Source organism: Lissotriton helveticus, chromosome 5_1 (assembly GCF_964261635.1).
Source record: "Lissotriton helveticus chromosome 5_1, aLisHel1.1, whole genome shotgun sequence".
NCBI classification, from domain to species: Eukaryota; Metazoa; Chordata; class Amphibia; order Caudata; family Salamandridae; genus Lissotriton; species Lissotriton helveticus.
The window spans coordinates 1821503799-1821518266 of record NC_136065.1 but is presented as its reverse complement, the minus strand read 5'-3'; positions in this window follow the sequence as shown (position 1 = coordinate 1821518266).

Sequence of the window (14468 nt, the reverse complement as noted above, 5' to 3'; positions counted from 1 at the left end):
TTATGGCAACATCACCTAACCTTTTTTTTAGATATCCAGTTAGAAGTCGGTTGGCCTATTTGGCCTTTTAGGCGATTGTATATCACGCTGTTGGTACATGATACAGTTTTTTAACTGCGTGTTTCTTAGGTGACTGGCACTTGTTTGGGTGACGCTATAAGGATCTTTACGTGCACAGTGATTTTTTCATTCTGCACCTCATTCCATTTGTGCTTTTACTTTATTCACGTTTCTATTGCACACCTTTACTCACTTACTGGTTTACTTCCAATTAAGTGGCATGACAATCCTGAACTTTCGTTCTTTCCTATTTTTTGATTAAGCCAGATTCTTTGTACACTGATTATATACTCATACTATGTATTAATACCTTGCAGATTCCCCTGATGAAGGGCTTTCCCTCACAGCCCGAAATGGATTGGGATTTTTAAACTACTATTAATTCTGATGTAAAGCATATCTATTATGATTTTGTGAATTTCTTCTGCAGCCATCAAGAATAAACTACTTTACAGCAACTCTTTATTTGAATTTTTTGATTTACTGGAAATAGCAAGGAGAACTGTGGAAAAAATGTATAAGCTGTTATTAGACATATTGGTACATTGTTGGACAATTTTGTGGACACTGGCGAGTGACACCCCTGTAGTGCACTGGGTATCCCCAGATAGAGACCTGGGAAACCTTCTTCAACAATTCTTTGTCTACATTCCTTGAATCCCACAGCCATCTCCATTCTTTGCAAACCGGTTTCCGGCCTCATCAAGGCACGGAAACAGCTCTGCTTTAGGTGATGGAAACATCAAGAAAGATCCTCGACCAGGGAGGGTCTTCTGCCATAATACTCCTCGACGTCAGCACGGCCTTCGACAGGGTGAACCATCGCACTATGGTTCACCGTCTCAAGAAGGTGAGAGTGTCAGGAACAGCCCTGGCATGGTTTCAATCAATCCTGGAAAACAGACACTTTCAGGTGTTCGAAGGAGACACCCTATCCAAATCACTTCCTCTGCAATGTCGAGTTCCTCAGGGCTCATCCCTGAGCCCCACTCTCTTTAATGTGTATATGGCCCCGTTGCCAGATATTGTATCCCCCTTCGGTGTCCATATAGTCACATATCCGGACGACACCCGGCTGGTTGTCGAACTAAATCAGGCCAAGCAGTAATTTATAGATCTCCACTCCTGTCTCAAGGAAGTTACCAACTGGATGTGTCTATCTCATCTGAAGCTAAATGGTGACAAAACCGAACTGATGGTGCTTGGCAACCAGTTGAGCTTAAAATCGAGCACCATGTGGCCAGCCTGCATGGGCCCAGCTCCCACTCGCAAATCCGAAATAAAGAGCTTGGGAATCTGGCTGGACCAAGAGCTCACATTCAAGACCCAAGCATGAAAGGCTGCTGCGACGTGCTATGTCATCCTTAGAATGACCCGAAAAATCCTCTCTCTGCTCCCTAGGCAAGCCACAAAACTCTTAATCGAGGCCCTGATCCTGTCCAGGTTAGATTTTGGCAACTCTCTCTATCTGGGTGCTCCTAGCTCAGTAACCGCCAGGCTGCAGGTTGTGCAGAACTCAGCGGCGAGATTACTTACTGGAACGAGTAGCCGCTGCTCAGCTAAACTCGCCCTTCGCTCCCCCCAATGGCTCCCGGTACAGGATAGAATTCATCGCAAGCCTCTATGCATTGTCCATAAATCCTTGAAGGGAAATGGTCCAACTCTCATTAAGTCACTAGTTAGACCTTACAAGGCCCCGAGAAGACTTCGCTCCGATGGGCAGTGGTCCCAAGAATAAGGAGGTCCAGATCGGGTGGCCGCCTCTTCTCATATAACTCAGCCAGGGTCTGGAACTCCCTTCCCCTCGCTCTCCGGAAAGAACCCAACCACCTGGCCTTCTGGAAACTGTTGAAGACCTGGCTCTTTCCATGAGGGCTCTCCCCTTCCCTTCTGCAGTCCTGCTACAGCGCTGGGATGCCCCCGGGTAGCCATGCGCTATACAAAAGCCTTTTCCATTCCATTCCATGCTACCAGATATGAAAATACCCCTCATTCCAAGGTATGCTTAGACATGTGTTGTTGCTACTGCCTTAGTTGAACAATCAGACTGTCAGCTGCTGTGATTTAAGTGTGTAAACTGTATGGTCAGTATGAGGTGCTCTCAGTCAGGGTTATGTGTCACTGTGGCAGGTATTCCCATTACAAATGCTTGTTGAAATACTGGGGTGAGTAGCCACTGGGGTGGTGCGAGTGAAAAGGGCCTTCAATCCAGGTTATGGTCACCCCGTGGCATTAGGGGGCAAGATGATGTTTATACATGTGAGTGGTGGTACTAGACCCACCTCCTGTGGGAGGGATGGGAATGTATACGCATATTTCCATCAGCTTAGGTATATTTGTAAATTGATACATAGTATTGAGTAATGTGTGTTTAATAAATGTACTCTTCCTTTCTATAAAGAAAAGCACAGACTAGACAATCAATTATTGAATGTTATTTCTGTGTACCTGTAAATGGTGATTACCAGCCCACACCACCTCCCTTGAGTAAGCCTTAGACTGTTTTACAACACTACCCTCTGAGAGTCTAGTACTACAATGGGGTGTTTGGTTCCCAGTAAAGGACAAATGTAGACCCATTACTTGTGCAGGCCTTACAATTCATGCCTCGTTTTTCCAACATTAGGTAGGCTTGAAAATAGCCAAAAACCCTTGAGGGGTTATCTCCTTTAAGTCACCAGAGACCTGGGGTGGGGACTTTCCACTTCTGTGCTGGGAGAGTCTCCACTGCTCCTGCAGCTCCCTCTGCACCGTTACATTCAAATGGTTGTGACCCCATCTTCCTGGGGTCACCACACACTGATAACTACCAGGTTTTCCTAACGTCATAACCATGCCCTGCAGGGCATTATCGGGTACAACCTCTTGAGCGTGCATATTCGAGCTACAGCTTTCCCACTGTTCTGGGGAGAGCTGCGCTGCCTATGATGGTGGCTTCACGCCGCATCCTGCACTTCCTTGGGGGCCCGGTCCCACCCGGGCATCGCGTGCACTGGTAAGTTGGAAAGCAGCTCGGGGAGCCCACCCCCGGCTGCTCTTGCCCGCTCCCCGCCTGGCCAGCACCCTGACGTGCTGCCGTGGGAGCCAGCCCTTCATTCAGGTCTGTCTGCTCCTGTGGGCAGACTCGGATGCTGCGGCCGGCCGGGCGGTGCCTTGGGGGAGTGCAATGGCACTCCCCCCTTTCTTTTTCCTGCTGCGAGGGAGTAAAAGGGCACTCCCCCATCCTTTCCACCTGAACCCGAGGCCCAGGGATGAGGTTCTGGGCTACCACCCACCTTCACGGGGAATGCAACAGCGCACCCCAACATAATCTTCGGCGGGGCCCAGGGAGGGAATCCCAGGCCCCTAAGACCTCTTCACGGGTGTGCGACGGCGCTCCCTGGCTTAATTTTCATCCAGGCAGTTTCACGGGGTGTGCTACATTGCTCCCCGACTTTACTTCATCAGGGTCCAGGGATGGGTTCCTGGGACCCATAGGCAACTTCACGGGGGGCGCAACGGTGCTCCCCGATGTCAACTTCTTCTGGGGGCAGCCCAGGGGACCTGACCCACCCCTGGAGCATATTGGAGACCGAAGGCGGAGCCCCACGCTCTTCGTCGTTGGTATTCTAAAGGATCAAAGGTCGTCTACCTTCTAGGGTGTCCTACCTCAGCCCCCGGCAGACTGATTTCCCCGACCTTGGTCTTGTTTCGCTCCTGGTGGCCAGCCCTAGCTACCTGGAGCACTTTTCACTGCTCTCCTGGCCTCAAAGAGGGCAAACTCAGCAGGGAGCTGTCTTCACTGGCTCCCTGCACCAGATTTTCACCTGGCTGTCCTTCTGGGCCTCTCTTCTTGCGCAGAGGCCAAGGCTTCCTCTCACTGGTCCTGGGCTCCCTCAGAGGCACAGTCCATAGTCCTGGGTCAGTCAGGGGGTTCCTGATTCCATCTGCCCATTGGCGGCAGTATCCAGCACCAGTCTCCCTCAGCAAGACCACACCCCAGAGAGAGCTCTTCTTCCTGTGCAACACCTTTTAAGAGAAAATAGAGGGGGCTGTCAAGAAGGCACTTCTGCCCTATCCTGCAGAGACACATCACCTCTCTGCCCCTGATCCCTCCATCCTGCACAGGCCATTGGGATCGTTCAAGATGGCGTCGTCCAGGGGTCTCAAGCCACATGGTCTCTGAAAAGCCCCCTTTCCCCACTTGCTGACATCATGGCCCAGGCCCGGAGCAGGCCTGGTGCCTGGCACTGAGTGACATTGCTTATTGAAGCTCTGCAGCTTCACCCCATCTCTCCCTCTTGGAGAAAATATCTTCACCCTGGGGAATGCTTGCTGTGAAGGGCTAAGCCTTTGATGCTACAGCTTGGGGAGGAAGGTAATTAATCTAGCCTGTCAGGGTCACACCATGCCGGGCTCTGGTTCTGAGCTGAGACTAATGAATATGACATTTCTGGTTGACCCATAAGCAGTACAGATATGACTTTGGACATAGCCGAATGGTTCTTTTCACAAGCAACTTAAAGTGTACTTTGGTGCTTGTCTGGAGTTTGTAGGCCCTGGGGAACTGAAACTACCCCATGGGATCGCCTTTTCCTTAGGAGAATAATGGAGTGTTCCTACAGTGAAACAGTAAAGCACACTGACTATCCCTTTAATGTGTCTCCCCATATTATAAGGCCTATTCCATGTCACCACCCAACTCTGTATAGTCCCTTCCACACCATTCAATCTGTACCCAGCTCCTGGACTGCGCACAACAGGAATCTCCCTTGCACATCTCACACATGTGCACACGTGTCCGCATGTAACCGTTCCGGTGCCCCTTACCATGGCTGGAGAGCAGCAGCCTTATCTCACAAGGAGGACACCGGTGGAAACCACATGCAGTCCATTTTATTATGAGTTTACCATGGGTGAGTCCCAGCTTATGAGGCTCTCTCACAGTAAAAGCTCAAAAATCAGGTTTTCATAAAGCAAAAAATCCAGGCGGCTCAGATGGTCAGAACCACCTTCTCACACATACCCAGAAGTTTGCCTGGGAAGTTGTGCCTAGCAAAGATTTCTGGAATACTACCGGAACAGTTTGTGAATTTCAAACCTCCAAACATATTTTTATACTTCATTTTGTGAACCAGGCTCACTGTTTTTATTTTCTACAGAAAAACCATGTTCCTTCAGGATATATTACTTTCAATTTTTCTGATGCAAACACCAACTCTGTAAGCAAATATTCCTCCTTCCTGTAATCAGTAGGGGTTTTACAAATTGGTAACAGATTGCCAAAAATGGCAAAAGGGCCAGGAATTCATACATTGTTTTCATTTATTTACTTATTCCTATGAAATGTAATCCACACAAATACAAACGCTGGGAGCAAGAACATAAACAGTGCAGTGGCACAGTGAGCTAGCGCAAAGATGAATGAAGTGTTGTAAAATTGTACAAAAGTAAAAAACACAATATTTTAGTGAGTTATCACAATTGTTTAGACTAGAGGATTTGGTTGTATCAACCACAAAAAAATCATAGTACAAAATATTCTGCCAAAACACTCATAACCATAACATTGACTTTCTTAAACCCTCAAGGAAATAACAAAAATATTCACTTTAAAAATGTTTCCACTTAAAACATTGGAAAACCTTTAAAATCAAAAACAAAAACATAGAGTAACACAAAAGCAAGAACACATTATATCAAATGTGAAACAGCAAAAACATCAATAACCATCACATTCCTCGAATGGTGTAACAAATATAAAGAAATATTCTTAAACACATAAAATAACATACTAAAGAGGAAAATAAAAAGTAAATATGCAATACGCAAAAAATATAATAAATACAGCATCAAACAAAGGTAACCCTTTAAGCAGTGTCTTCCGTATAAGGTACTATCTTAACTAACTAAACCTTCAACCAAATGAAATTCAAAACAGTTTATAAGTAGAAAACCAGAACTAATTTATAAAGAATATAAATACAGAAAACAACTAGCACACAAACTGATGCATTGCTAGCCCACAGAACAAGCATTAGCATAGCCAAATAGGTCTCGCTTTTGGGACCTTAGAAGTGCAACAGTTGATGTTGTTGCGCCAAGGATATTGTGCTGCATAACTAAATTCTTATAAGGTTCCAAAAGCGAGACCTATTGGATATGCCAATGCTTGATTTTTTTGATTGCTTCATTGACAGTAAGTCTTTATTAGGAACAGTAGGTTTGTCCTCAAAACAGCTTAAGCTGTCTATAGGTGAAACGGATAAACGGGGCTCACGTTTTCTGACCAAATATCTTGGTCTCGATGACTACTAGAAATAAATGCAGTAAACGATTAATGTAACACAGTACAAAGCAAGCATGCATTAAAGACCGGAAAAGGGATCCCAAACGGAATAATAAGAACTAAAGAGGCCAAACTGGGTGATTTAATAAGAACAGGGGAGGTCATTGGGGTCAGACCCAAGATTTGGTGGCAGAGTCCCCAGAAAAGTAGAGCAGGATAGAATTAACACTTCCTGCCTGCTTATCTAAAGCATCAACGAGGCATGCAGGCAGATTAAAACTGGTCATTTAAGTGATGCTCAAAGCCCAGCTGAGACGTTCCTGAAACCATGCATGGCCCACCCTGAGAGAAAAAATAGGTACAGACACCCCTGCGTCTAACTATAGCCAAGTCCAAGTACTTCTTTTAAGGGCAGTCACTAAATACCTGCATTTTATGCATGGTTTTCTGATTGCCTGCTCTCTACATTGCACTCAGATTACCCATTTCTAAGGCCTTTCTGTAAAATAGCATGATCTGCCATTCAGATATATGCTTAGTTAATATGAGTCTCAGTTTACTACTAGACTCAGTGATAATTTTGTACCAAATGTTTCGACTTTACATAAGGAGTGGATATCATCTTGGTAAGGCCCGACATGTTGTAACAACATGGAAAACAAGCATTGGCAATGCCAAACGGTATGGCTGTAAAGTGCTATTGTATGATAAGGTGAAGCATTACAAGTAAGTCATTTGTGTGAAGCAAAGGACTGCAGAATACTTTTGGTGTAGGTTGCGTGGTCAGGTCACAGTTGCACCATTAAGCCAGGCCTAAAAATCCATGTACGTCAATGGCCCACAGACAATGTGCTGCTTAAGGACTGGTGCTGAAGATGTGACCTGGTGTTACTGGTTTCTACCGGCCCGCTCTTTGCTAGATGCCGTCCGTGGGTGTGACAGCAGTTACCTGTGGAATGTGTGCAGCCACTGAAGGTATGTATGGTTGTGGGGCGTGGCCAGATGCTGTGGGGACGTGAGTTATGGTTCTGGGTAAGTGTTGCATACACATACAGATGAGATTCCATGAGGCACCCAGGTTCCCCTTCACACACACAACCTTGGCAACCACCACCACGAAAGCATACAGACACATGTGTCTTAAACCACAGTGGAAGTATTTTGCATCACGGTAGTCGGCACCCCACTCAATCCTCTTTATTTGTACCTCTAGTGTGAGAAATGCTTAAGGATTTAGGGGAAACCATTGATAAGAAAGGCGGGCAGATTGCGGTGCAAATGTGCAGTCTTCTAAGTGGGAGTCTAGGCTGCACGCATTTCTCGGCACATAAAGGGTGTTAAGGCCAGGCAGGTGGGAGTGGGACAATGCCATGCTCGCTAATGTCGACCAGAATCTCACACGAGCGGGATTCCCGCAACATCACCTTCTGGGAGATGCGGAAGCAGAAGCGTGCAGGGTCGCCGAATGTAAACAATAATCAGGGCCGAAGGTGAATCCATGACCTGTCAGAAAATGAGCAGAGAGGGATCAACAAACGTGCAGCTGCTGAGGAAAAGAAAAGGGAAAACCTCGAGTTGAGGTGTCTGCTCATATTGATGACACTTGAAAAGGCAAATGACATAGGCAAAATACGTTAAAACATGCATTGGCCGTGCGGCCGGGACACGAAAGGAAATAATATTTTTTTTTAAACGCGAGTTCTGCGCATGCGCGATGAAAAAAGTGCTGTGCACGTCGCGCGCGTGCTTGTGCTTGTGAGTGTTAGCTGGTCGCTGCTTTGGAAGCACTTCCAAAAGCGGCTTACTAAATGTCTCGCTTGCCAGCGCATGCGTTGGGCTCTAGCGAGACCTAAAAAGAGGCCGACATTCGGACTGAGGGAAAGCCATCCAGTACGATGGAGCCCCACTTTGCAAGAGTTAAGGAAATAACAACTGAGACAGAATTGAATTGGGTAAACGCTCTGCCTTTAGCTCTGCTGTCTATACGATCAGTCCCACATAATGTGCTGTTGCTTATCCTTCCCCAGTCTGCTGGTATTGAAAGCGATTGGGGACAGAGATGCTAGCTGCAGTCGGGCGTTTGTCTTCGGCCAATGACGGTTGAGCAACTTGAATAACTCTTGGCCCACTTGGAGTGTGGGGGGGGGAGGGAGTGATTAGACTATGACAGTTTGACCGCCCACAAATGCCTGAAACCCATATCCAAAACGAGTTTTCCTGAAACCCCCCTCCCTCACGTAGCTTGCAGATACAGTTGATGAGATCCCTTAGCCATGTATCTTACATATTGTATCATTATTATGCTTGATATGCATGGAACGTTTTGTTATGCACCATATACCTATGTATCTACGATAGGGTGATTTCACTTTCATTGACTGTCACGGAACTTTATTTACCATGTACCTATGTATCTAAGACATTTACCTTGTAAAGCGCTGTGATACCCGCAAGGGTCTTGTTCGCGCTATATAAAACTTTCAAATAATAATAATAATAATAACTGCACCCTGAAAGAAAATAAGTTTACTCTTTAAATCTAAAAAATGACATCTAAATTACGTTACATCACATAAAATTTAAAACATAGCAAAACATAAATAAAAGCGGTTTCCTTTGTTCTATATTTCCAATACAAAACTAAACAAGAGAAGACTAAAAACTAAATTCAATAAACAGATAACAACTTTGAAGTACTTCAGCAACCAAAAGCACAGTAGGAAATAAGATAATTTGTCTTTTTATCTGTTTGAGACTCTTTTCTGTCTGTCACCGCCAGCAATAATAGAACAGATGAATGAACTGAGGGTTTGACAGACAGGGTATTCTGCCACATTTGTTGGGGAGTACCCTGTCCGCCAAATTAGGGCCTACTCTTCCTCCTCCGTCTGCTGCTCCTTCACTCAAGGTTTGTACTATGGATTCTAACATTACTAAACAGAACACGGACACCCTTTGAAATATGCAGCCTCTCACTCACACACTGTGTCTACGGTGCAGAGTGGAAATCCCAAATGGAATGAAGGCTGAAGGGTGTCCAAACATAAATTCTGATACTCTCGCATGAACGCTCTCCTATTAAAACTTTTGACGAGTATGGTGTGATTCAATTTTTCCCTGTAACTGTTGCAGATACTGCGGTTTCTCGTTTTTACAGTAGGCCAGCATTTACCACACCCATGTTTTTTTACATAAATGGGTATTAGATCTATTGTAGCCCACATTAAGCAGTACTGTGTAGGGAACCAATCCTATTTTATAGTTCTATAATCTTTTTATTGAACTTTCACAATGCTCAAGTTGAGATGGGCACAGCCATCCTGAATGTGAAGAAAATATCTCCCTACCCACTACACCCCACTGTAGGGAAACCATCGCTGTGCTATAGCTGGCCCAATTCACGTTACCCTCCTCCTTCACCCTATCTCCTGCCCCTTGTTAGCATACACTTTATAGACTCTTCCCTCTACTATCCCCCCATTATCCGTTTCAATCCAACTAACAGACTCACATGTCCACAGCTCAAATTAACTCAAATTTCACTATACTAATTGATCACTAATCCTTTTTGGGTTCTGGAGATTTGATTGATTTGATTTATCTATTTGTAGAGCGCGCGAATGCCCGAGGGCCTCTTGGCGCTGAGATATACCACTGGCTCTAGAAGATGTTGATTAGAGCTGTGCAGAGAAAAGCCATGTTTTAACTTCCTTTCTAAAGGATTTCAAGGATGGGCTGACTTTTATGGCTAGTGGTAGTTGGTTCCAGATTCTTGCCGTGTGTACCAAGAAACTTCTTCCGCCCCAGTTGGCTCTTCTGAATCTCGGGACCCTGACGAGTTTCTTTTGGCCGGATCTGAGAATTCTATTTGGCTCATATTGTTTTAGATGTAATTTCAGAAATTGTGATCCAGTTCCGTTGATTGCCTTGTATGCTAGGCATAATGATTTGAATTGTATCCTTTTTGTAATCGGTAGCCAATGTAGATTTTCTAGTTTGTGGCTGATTGGTTCAAACTTAGGTATGCCAAGTATCAACCTGGCTGTTGCATTCTGCAGGCGTTGAAGTTTGACTAGGATTTTCTTCCTGGCTCCAGCATAGAGGCCGTTTCCGTAGTCCAGTCTGGACAAGGCTAAAGCTGTCACTACTGTCTTGCGCGAATCCTGCGGTAGGTAAGGTAGAATTTTTTAAATTATTTTTAGGATGTACCAGGGTGTTGATGCCAGCTTACTGGCTTGGGCATCAAATGAGAGATTGTTGTCTATCATGACTCCCAGATTTTTCACCTATTCTGATGATTCGGGGCATCTTCCCAATTCTTTTGGCCACCATGAGGGGGACCATATATTTGTGCCCCCTCCTAATATCAGGACCTCACTCTTGTCCCCGTTCAGTTTTAGGCAATTCATTCTCATCCATTGACTGATCTCTACCATGCAGTGTTGAAATTTTTCTGCTGTGTCCTCAATATCCCTACTAATTTACACCACGATTTGAGTATCGTCGGCGTAGGATATTGGGGTGAATCCACAGTTCCTTATTATTTCTGCAAGGGGAGCCACGTATAAATTAAAAAGAGTGGGGCTCATCGAGGAGCCCTGCGGGACTCCGCATGGTAGGTTGAATAGATTGGATTTAGCTTCTCCCGATTCTACTGAGAAAGTTCTGTTCTCTAAGTAGGAGGCAATGAGGGCACAAGCTGAATCATGTATTTGTGCTGTTTTCAGTCGTGTTATAAGGATCTCGTGGCTGACTGTATCGAAGGCCGCCGATAGGTCGAGTAGCACCAAGGCGGCCTTCGATCCACTGTCTAGCACTTGCCTAAGTTCCTCCACTGCTGTAATCAGAGCAGTCTCCGTTCCATGTCCTTCGCAGAAACCGAACTGAGAATGATCCAGCCAGTTGCCCTCCATCAGATATCGGGATAACTGTTTGTTTAACAGTTTCTCGAAAATCTTTGCGGCAAAAGGGATCCTGGCTATTGGTCTGTAATTGTTTGGAGTGTCGCAGTCTAGGTTTGGTTTTTTTGAAAGCGGCATGATCGATATCATTTTCCAGTCATCTGGAAAGATGTTGGTATTGATAATTTGGGAGAATAGTTTTTCTAACACTAGGCTCAGCTGTTCGGAGCAAAATTGCATTATTTTAGGTGGACAGGGGTCCATTGGGCTACCTGAGTTAGTGGTATGAACCTCTTTCTGGATCTGTTCTGCTGTAGGGGGAGTGAAGTGGAACAATATGGTTTGGTCTGATTGTATCACTGGATTTATTAAATGCAATGTGTCCTTTTCTGCCGTCTCCGTGCTGTGATTTTTGAAGGAGTCGCACACTGATGATACTTTGCTAACAAAGAAATCACCTAGTACGTTACAGAAGTCTGATGACAGTACTTCTGAGTTGTTATTTTCAAATTTTGATAATTTTTTGACGGTATCAAAGAGGGTTTTACTGGAGTTTTTTGACTCATTAATTTTCTGGACAAAGTATTTACTTTTTTCTGATATTATTAATTTTTTGTAATTGGCTAAGGTAGCTTTGTATTCTTGTCTGAAGTGGATATCATAGTTGGTCCTCCACTTTTTCTCTGCTCTTCTGCACTTCTGTTTTTGAGCCTTTAGTGCTTCCGAGAACCATGGTTGTGAGGGGCTTTTTCTTTTCAGGGTAACCTTTTTTCGTGGGACTGTCAATTTGACTGCGTTATCCAACCACTCGTTGAATTGTTTGCAGGCTATATTACAGTTTTCATCAAATGTAGGATGGGATGGTCCGAGTGTTTTGATAAATGCCTGGTGGTCAATCTTAGACCAGTCGGGGTAAGTTGCTTGTTTAATATTTTCCACAGGTCTCCCAGTATCCTCTTTAATTTCTAAAGTAAATCGTACCAACTTGTGGTCCGACCATGGGATCAGGAGCGTATCAATTTTGTTTAAGCTCTGACATGAGGTAAAAATACCGTCCAGTCTATGGCCAGCATTATGGGTGTCTAGGTGCACTTTTTGTTCCAGATCAAAGTTTGACATTGCATCGATAAATGAAGCTATCTTTGAGTCTGAGGTTTTCTCTAGATGTAGATTGAAATCTCCTAAAATTGTATAATCTGAGATTGTCACGCTGGATTCCAGAAACGGACTTAGCAGCTCAATTAAGGGTGTTTTTGCGCTAGGTGGTCTGTAGATTAGCAGTCCATTGAACATATATTTATCTGTGTTTTTATTTGGAAGGTCAAGGTTTCACAGTCTGAGTTACTTCCTTTGTCTGAACTCTTAATTCTGAACTCTTCTTTTGCTATTATTGCCAGTCCCCCCCCACGATTCATTTTTCTGTCAGCTCTAAAAAAGGAGTATCCCTGCGGAATGGCCAGGGTCAGATCGGTGTCTGATGCTTCGTCTGCCCATGTTTCGGTGACAAAAAGTATATCGATATTTTGGCTTTCTATTAATTCAGCTGTCTGTATGTTGTGCTTGACTAAAGATCTGACATTAATTAGGCCAGCTTTCAGATTGCTGTTTCTACATTTTGGTATCTTGGGCTTGGCCAGGTTCTTAATGGGGGAAAAATCAAAAGTGCATGTGCAGGACGGACATTTTTTTCCTTCTTTGTGTAGCTCTATCCGGGCGCATGTGACGCTGGGTCTAAGACTTCGGAGTTCCTGACTGTAGTACTTCCGTAGTCCTTTATCGGGCTCGCTTTGGACAGGGGGTATGGCCCTGGGCCCGGTCTCGACGCGGACGGGCGCAGACGGGCCTGCCCGTGGCGCACCCTCGGCGCGCAGGCGGCGCGTCCGCTGCGCGCGTCTGCTGCGCATTTGAGGAGGGCACATTTTTGTAGAATGGTAGGGGGCGTGGCCTGCGTCCGTGGGCGTGGCCTGCGATCGAGCGAATTATGGCGGCAAGAACTTCGACCCGCCGCAGCCCTGAAATCGGCAGCGCGGGGAGTTCTAATCAGGTGAGGTGGGGGGAGTGCTCAGGGGTAACGTGCAACAATTTTAAAGTACAATTCAATTGCTAAAAGCAGTTTTAAAATCAGGTATTTTTGTTAAAAATGCGATTAAGCTCCCGGCTATCTCGCCTCAGGAGTAGTGAATCTCTGTTTGCGGCTTGTGTTCAGCTCGCTTTTAAGGTCTGTGAAGGGGGCGTGGCCTGCTTCCGTGGGTGTGGCCTGCAATCGAGCGAATTATGGCGGCAAGAACTCCGACCCGCCGCAGCCCTGAAATCGGCAGCGTGGGGAGTTCTAATCAGGTGAGGTGGGGGAAGTGCTCAGGGGTAACGTGCAACAATTTTAAAGTACAATTCAATTGCTAGCAGCGCGCTACTTGACAAAAAGCACTTTTACACCTTGTCAGGGGTAATAAGAGCTATATAAATACAATTAAAATACAATACACTTGTCAGTGTCCAACAGACCCAGGACTCGTAGCCTGCTAGGGCCTCTGTTATCATTATTTAGGTGTGTCATGACAGGATCCCACATTCTGTTAACCCTATGGGCCTCTCCTTTCAGATGGTATGCTATATTTTCATGAATAGGTAACCTCCGGGGCTTCTGGAGCCACAGTTCCAAAGTTGGTGTCAGTCGGCTTCCTCACAGACCAGGATGGTTTGCTTAGTGGCGTAGAGTAGGGGGGAGATTATTTTCCCTCTGAGTCGGCGTAACGGATATGCAGCTTCCACAGGGACGCTTAGAATAACTGGCTCTGGATTTCTGTCTACATCTTGTAAGAAACCGGATTAATATTTGATCTCTGGTCACCTGAAGATATGCACCTGCAGGTACTGAGAACTCCATTTCCAATGCAGTGTCACAAATGCGCACTAGTAGTGTTGAGCTGTTAGTTTTGTCCATGACTCAAGCGACTGTTCAATGAAAGCCTCTTTTACACATGGCAGCCAACTGTAAAACAGAGTCCAAATGAACAATACATCACTGCATTTATTCCTTGATGCACAACAGCATAAGATCACACACAATCTGAAACATAGCATTGTTGATAAGCCATGGGCACTTGTGGGATTCACCCATATTTCATCTTCATCGGAGAAGCCTGCTTCCTTTTCCCGTCAGCCTTTTCAGGGACCTCTCTGTTGATCTGGAGAGAGAGGTGGCGCCATCACAGTGCTCCACAGATGTGAGGCATGGTGTG